The sequence below is a fragment of the Xiphophorus maculatus genome, chromosome 3 (genome assembly GCF_002775205.1).
Source record: "Xiphophorus maculatus strain JP 163 A chromosome 3, X_maculatus-5.0-male, whole genome shotgun sequence".
NCBI lineage: Eukaryota > Metazoa > Chordata > Actinopteri > Cyprinodontiformes > Poeciliidae > Xiphophorus > Xiphophorus maculatus.
The window spans coordinates 19722240-19729600 of NC_036445.1; positions in this window are offsets into that span (position 1 = coordinate 19722240).

Here is a 7361-nt window from a genome sequence, read left to right on the forward strand (position 1 = left end):
GGTCTACTGGCTGACAACAGAATGAAGGTTTCTCTGCAGAGTGTAGATGAGTAAAATTGTGTGTTTCGCCATTTCCTTCATTGTCAGTCAGATGTAGATGACAAAACTATTCTGGTAAAACAATTGTTTCCAATTTCCATGGGAGTATTTAGTCGTTGAAAGGTCAGGATCAAATTGTATCTGCTGTAGATACGGTGCATCTGGAAAGTATTCACAGTGATCCAGTTTTTCTCATTTTGTTATGTTGCAGCCTTATTCCAAATTGTATTAGATTAATCTCTTTTTTCAGAATTCTACATGCAAATATCAAATTGTGACAAAGGGGAAAAAATGTTTTGAGTGTTGAGTAGGAATCCAAAATAAAATCACATTTACATAACATTTTCTTAATGCTTTGTTACTGGAACTCAAAATTGAACTATTTCCATCGATTGTCTTTAAGATGTTTCTAACTTGCATTTAACCTGAAGTCAAAGGAATTGCCTTGAGTTGCAAATCTTGGGAATGATACAGAAAAAATTCTTCTGCTTTGAAGGTGACGATGATCTCAGTGACCTCCATTATTGGTAAATGGAGGAAGTTTGGAACCACCAGAGATAGCTAGATATCTGAACTGAGAGATCAGGTAAAAAGTTTCTTAGTCGAGGAGCTCACCAAGAAGACAACGGTCATCAGGAAATGGCTGCGAGACATCTTCGATCTAACCTCGTGGAGCTTGAGAAGAACTGCAATAAAGAATAACAATGAATGACTCAAACTGATGAAGTCAAACTTACAGCCTTAAGGTTGGCTTAAAGCTATGATTGCTGCCAAAGGTGAATCAACAAGGTATTAAGCTAAGGCTGTGAATGTATTTGTTGGTTTTCTATTTTTTATAAATTTGTAAAACACACAATTTTTTACACATGATCATAATGGGGTATTTGTAGAATGTTGAGGAAAAAGATTAATTTTATACTATTCAAAATGCGGCAGTAATGTACCAAAATGTGAAAAAGGTGAAGCACTTCCTAGAAGCAACATAGATAAATGAAGATCACATGCTGTATCAGTAGTAAAATAAAGAATCATTGTAAGGGGTACACCTGAAATCAAATGGGTAAAACCGCATGAGTAAGTATAGCTACGCTTTACACAATACTTGTACTACTGCACCTTCTTCATATTTGGTCACATTGTACTTGTGAAGCAGAAGAAAAACATTGCTTGTTTCCAAGTTCTAATACGCTCACCAAATAAAATATGAAGTGCGGTGTTCATTCATATTCAGCTTCCTGTACTTTGATCCCCATTAATGAAATCCAGTGCAATTAACTGTCTGAGAACATTACAGAACAAAAAAGGTTATGAAGGCCAAGCAGTACACCAGACTGGTCAGAAAAAAAAGTTTTTAAGTTTAAAGCAGGGTTAGTTTGTTAAATAATATCTCAAGCTTTTAATATATTAAACCTGTTCCATCCTCTCCAAATATTGAGATCGTAGCCAAACTGCAAATCTACCAGTAACTGTCTCTATGTCCCTATGACATAGAGACTTTTATCACTTCACAAATATGCCTTAATTTTTGTTGTTCTTTTACATACAATCTGAATGAATATGCTGGTGTTATTGTAGAATAATGTGACAAAAAATATTTAAGTGGTATGAATGCTGTTTTGAGGGACTATGATTTTGAACACTAAACTAAAATCATAAATTCTGCTTGAATGAGTGACATTCATGAGGTCACTTGCTGCTATAAGGTTAGACATTATGTAGGTTTACAGGTGGTATTCAGCATACCCTGGATATAGGAAGTAGTTATTACTGTGACTTTTCTATCATCTGAAACCAGTCCAGATGATAGAACTGGTAATTTCAGTTCTCTGAAATTACAGTTCTCTGAAATTACCAAAACATTTGTCATATCTAGATGCCTGACTTGATTGAATGGCTGCCATGTGATTGGCTGACTCGTTATTTGACGTATTTAACAGTGGTTGCTAAGTGTACTCAAAGCTGACTTCCTGGAAATAATACTAAACATAAGATAACATTTAAAAAACCTAAATATTCAAAAATAATAAAAAAACGGAACCAAAAGACTTCAGGGAACAAAATGATAAATGTCCACATCAGAAATTTTATGTTTGGTAGCAAAGTACAAGGTGACCCTAAAACCTGGTTCAAAGTTGAAATATCATTTAAAAAGATGTGACACGCTTTGTGGGTTAGCTTTATCTCTTTCTTTCTTGTCTCTCTCTCTCTCTCTTCCTGTGTTTCTGGGCAAGCTCGCTTCAGATAAAATATCTGAAGCGATAAAACCCCTGCAGGTGGGGTTCTGATGATTAAAGGAGATTCTGCTAAATTTGGCTGAAGATTCAGCTGATGTAGCTGGATAGATTGGTATTTTCAGACTCAAATATCAGATTTTTAAGCATTTATTGACCTGAAAGCACCAGGCATGAAGATCAGCACGTCGCTGTCTGCAGCTCAATCTGGAGAGACTCAGACGGAGAAAGACAGCGATTAAAAAGGTTTATTGACATACATAAATTAAAGGTGATAGGACTCAGCAGTCCAGCATTGATAGGTCAACGGCGATGAGCGAGACGCGCCGATTGGATGATGCAGGTGGGGCTAGAGAGTCTTCCAGTTTGAATTTGCGCCTAGGTTTCATTTCCTGTTTACGGCTGTGGGAGGGTTTCCTTGCTAGATGACTAAACTGAATTCTGCAGAAGTTCAGAAGATCTTCCTGTTTAACCTTGAAAAAATAGATTTGACGTAAATTTTTAGACACGATCACATTTTCCCTGAAGCCTGGGATATACTAATTTCTGATGTCTAAATTCCCTGTTAAAATAACCCTTAAAGAGATAGCTGCACTATATGGAAGTGGTTAATGCATATTAATCTTTCTCTTTAACAAAAAAACATTGCTGGTTGTGACAGAATATGCATGAGACAGAAAATATAGATTAGGTCTGCAGAGGAAAAAATTACTAATTCTGTGACAGCATGAAGTATTAGAAATGGTTGGTTTCAGTCTTTTTCATTGAGGCAGACAACAACCACACAGGAAACAGAGGCATGTGTTGCTGCCTCTATCTTTATTATTAGATTTTTTTAAAAATCTGGGCTTGATTATAACTGCTTCTGCCACAAATAATGAATGCATTTATGATCTTGCTGAAGGAATTAGGTTTTAATAACATACTAAATTTGTAATTTTAATGTAACCCACTTTGAAGTCATGTTTGGCTTTTCCAGCTTTTAATATAATTCTAGTTTTTTTTAATACAAATTGATTTAATCTTAGGTACATCACATATCAAGATGTAATACTGGACTTCACTGAGCTCCTGAGACCAACCCGTTATATCACAAAAAATAGTAGAAACTGTCTGCATGCCAAGATGCATAATTTTCCAAACCTGGGACCATGGAAGGCATTTGGCGTCCATGGTCCATAGTTGAATACTGAATCCAAGCTTGTCATTACTTGCTTGTATATTGCTACACTCAAACCTTCAGTCTTTCCACTTTTTAAGAAACCTTTTGCCGATCTTTTGTCGTCTTGAACTGTCTGTTGATTTATGTTTGTTTCTCATACCCATGGATCTTTGAAATCTCTCATCGTACGAGTTCCAGTCAGTTCATTCCTTCACCAATTCACATCCTCATTTCACGGTCATTCATTGGAAATTCATCTCTTCTTTTCTTCCATTTCATACATGCGAACAAATAAATTTTTACAAATATTTAGCCCATCAGTTTATTTTGTCCTAGTAGTCAAGTATTTAGAAGTATTGTGAAAGTTAATAATCATAAAAGTACTTAAATCTCACAGATTATTTATATATTACCTTCTGAAAACTTTGAATCATGCGATATGTCATTGATTGTTGATCACATCTCCTCTTGCACTTTGACCAAACTATAAAAATCTGTTACTTCCCTTGTTTTTTTGTTGTTTTTTTTTAACCATTGTTATTGTTTTTTTTACTACATTTCTCCACAGCACTCTTAGTAGATTGCATAAAATGCTTTGAACTCTCTGGTTATCAAAGTTGCTACAAAACTTCTCCTGGTTGGTGTGGTCTGAGGCGTCGACAGTACCAAATATTTGACCATGTAAGAGCTACAAAGGGATACATTCTGTGTAGCCATGAGACTGTAGGTCAATCGATTGAAAAAAAAAAGTTAAAGTTATAAAGACGAGACTCCAATAAATTAAGAAAACCAAAGGTAAAAATTGATGACTCCTCTGTGGCACACTCCTACATCCTTGCAGTTTTATTGACCCTTAACAAAACTTACACGTAAAAATGTCAATGAGACTCAGAGTATTTTGCAAGTCTGAGCTGGCTTGAGAAAACACCCAAGTGCAATCAGCCTCCACTTTCATTGCTCACTACTGTATTTCATCAAAGCCAGGAACTGATGCCGGAAGGTTATTTCCCAATTCACGCAAAGACCTTAAGAGTCATTTGAGGGTGGATCTCAACTTCCACCCCTGATGTGTGAACTTTGTCTATCCATCTAAGGGCCAGCAGAGAGGTCCATCTCGTGCAGGATGCCTCTCTCCATTGAACACTTGCCTCTCATCTTTCCACTCTTGTTTATTGCTCTTTAATGATTTCTTTGTATCCCTTTCCTTTGCGCTAAAAAGCTGTTGTTTCTAAAGCTTTTTATGGTTTCTGGAGACACGTGAGAAAAGCCGGAACATTATACAATCAGTTATCAAAACCTTAAAACACATAGAGGCATGGTTTAAAATGTTTAGCAATAAGAATGAAACATGCATAAATCTGTATCTCCAATTTTTTTATATGCTCACAAAAACTCTGGTTTCTGATAATAAAACCCTTGGAATGAGCTTGTGCATAGCAAACTGTGTCTGTGGGTGTTGTGGAAAAAAAATTACTTTAACAAGAGTCTGGATGGGAAGAAAATAAGAAATGTATTAAAACCTTGCAAGGTGAGAACAGAAATACAGAGTCAAATGACTCTGTCAGTCTGCTCTGACCAACAGTGGATCTGACTTCCTTTTATAGGTTCTGGTCAGAGAAGAGAGACTTGGTTAGACAATAGGTGTGAATCCCTGATTGTTATGTACCAAGAATCCTGTGGAGCCCAACACAGATGGTCTTACCATTTGTCTATTGTTAAGGATAGAGGGTTGTTCTTTCATGCTAAAGAGGGCAGATAAGTTCTATGTTGGGGTAGTAACAGTTAGATAATCTCTTGGATCAAGGAGCTCTCCCCTGCTGTCATATGACACTGCATAAGTCTTGAGAGCAGCTTGACCAATCTCACGATAAGACAATGCAGAAATACCTAAAGCAGAAGAGGGGTGAGGAGTACATTATAAAATTTTCCATTACAGTGGGTCTTTATCTTCCTGTCTCTGTGGATTCAATACTGGTTGTACATCAATTAGTGGGAGTCAGTTAAGCTGTTCAGGATAACTCTCTAGACTCTTTTACTGACTTTTCAATCACCAAAGAGATAACCTGTTGGTGCTCCTTACTGTGACAAAGCTGCAGTACATCCATGAGCTTAACACATAAATGCCCAGTTTGTGTTAATTTAAGACAGAAACTGTTAGATTTGACCAAATAATACCAAATAATTTGCCATTATTTGGTCAAATAATGTAAATTAGTTTATAGTAAAAATAAGTGACATTAATAAGTTGGTAAGTAAGTTCATAGGTAGCAAATTGTATGACTGAATTTATGCTAAGAATGGTTTGAAATTTGATCAGAGTATCACATTTGTATTACAAAAATCTTTGTTATACTGTCTTTGTAAAAACATGGCCGAGTGATCGCTCATTTGAGCAAACTATCTTTGACGTAATTTTCTCCGGTAACCATGTCAACAAGAATTTAGGCAGTTAGGAGAGAGAAGAGGACTCATGAACACCCTGAATGTCCTGTAGTCGCTTTGTATCCTCGGAAAACATTGTAAGTATGTATGTGTTTGAAAGGCACTTAGACATATGTTGTGGTTGTTTTATTTGGATAATATTTTTTTTTTTAAAGTTAGTAGCATATTAGCAAGTAATTCATTTCCTTTCTGTTATATTTCAGTTGCAAAAACGTTTTGAGTGTAGCATTAAAATCAGAGTAGCTTGTAATGTAATTTTTCTTTCTGTTGTATTTCAGTTCCAAAACAAATCCGTTAATAAAAGATCTTCAGTTCAGAAAAGCACGCCAGTGTTCGACAGCAAATTTTAATATCTTTGGACGATATTAATGTAATTTAATTTTAGTCATAATTTAGTCATCGGAATCGTTTCAGTTTTTGTCTAGTTTTTAATTATAATAAAGTTTTAGTCGACTAAATAAACAGTCAATTTAGTCAGCAACATTTATCAATTTATTGAATTAGTAATACAAAATTAATCATGTCTTAACCAGTTATGGCATAACGTTATTGTCATACATTGTTATACATGCAAAAACAGATTTATAGCGTGTATTCTTTTGACCTTAATTTAAACAACAACATGAAATTTCAACCAGTTGGCTTGTTCTGCCAGAAAATTATGGGGGTCGGGGGGGGGGGTTATTTGTTTGTAAACACGGCGGATGCGCGCGCAACCAGTCTGCAGAAAGAGGCTGCCGCCGCTCAGTGCTTCTCAATTCCGGTCCTCAGGCCCCCCTGCCCTGCATGTTTTAGGTGTTTCCCTGCTGCCACACACCTGGATTGAATCCATGAGTGATTAACAGGCTTCTGCAGTACTTGATGGCTGCAGAACAGGTAATGCAATCATTTGGATCAGCTGTTCTGAAATAGGGGTACAGCTAAAACATGCAGAGCAGGGGGACCTGAGGACTGGAATTGAAAAGCACTGCCATAGTGTTATCTTGCTGTTTTAGCATTAACCGATGATGGAGGCCACTGATCTCACTGAGACCTTCAAAGCAGCAGGAATGTTTCTGTATCTTTCACCAGATTTGTGCCTCAACACAATCCTGTGTCGGAAATCTACAGACAATTCCTTTGATTTCATGTTTGGTGTTTCCACTCTATCATCCACTGTCAACTATGGGGCCTCATATCGACATGCGTGTGCCTTTCCAAATCAAGTCCAATTTCATGGTGATTCCCCTGAATGGGCCCTCTAGTTGTGAGGATATGTAATGTGCTTTGCTAGTTTCTTTTATTAGTTTCACTGTAACTTTGTCCACTATCAGTTACTTTTCTTAACATCTTTAGGGATGCTTTGGCTTGCAGAACAATCCAGAATGCAGAAGCAATCTAGCACAAATCCAGGCCAGCATTCGAGCTACTGTAGAATAGAATGATTTAGATGGGTATATTAATAAGCTAGGATTTAGTCATTGAGACCTAAATTCAAATGGGAATCT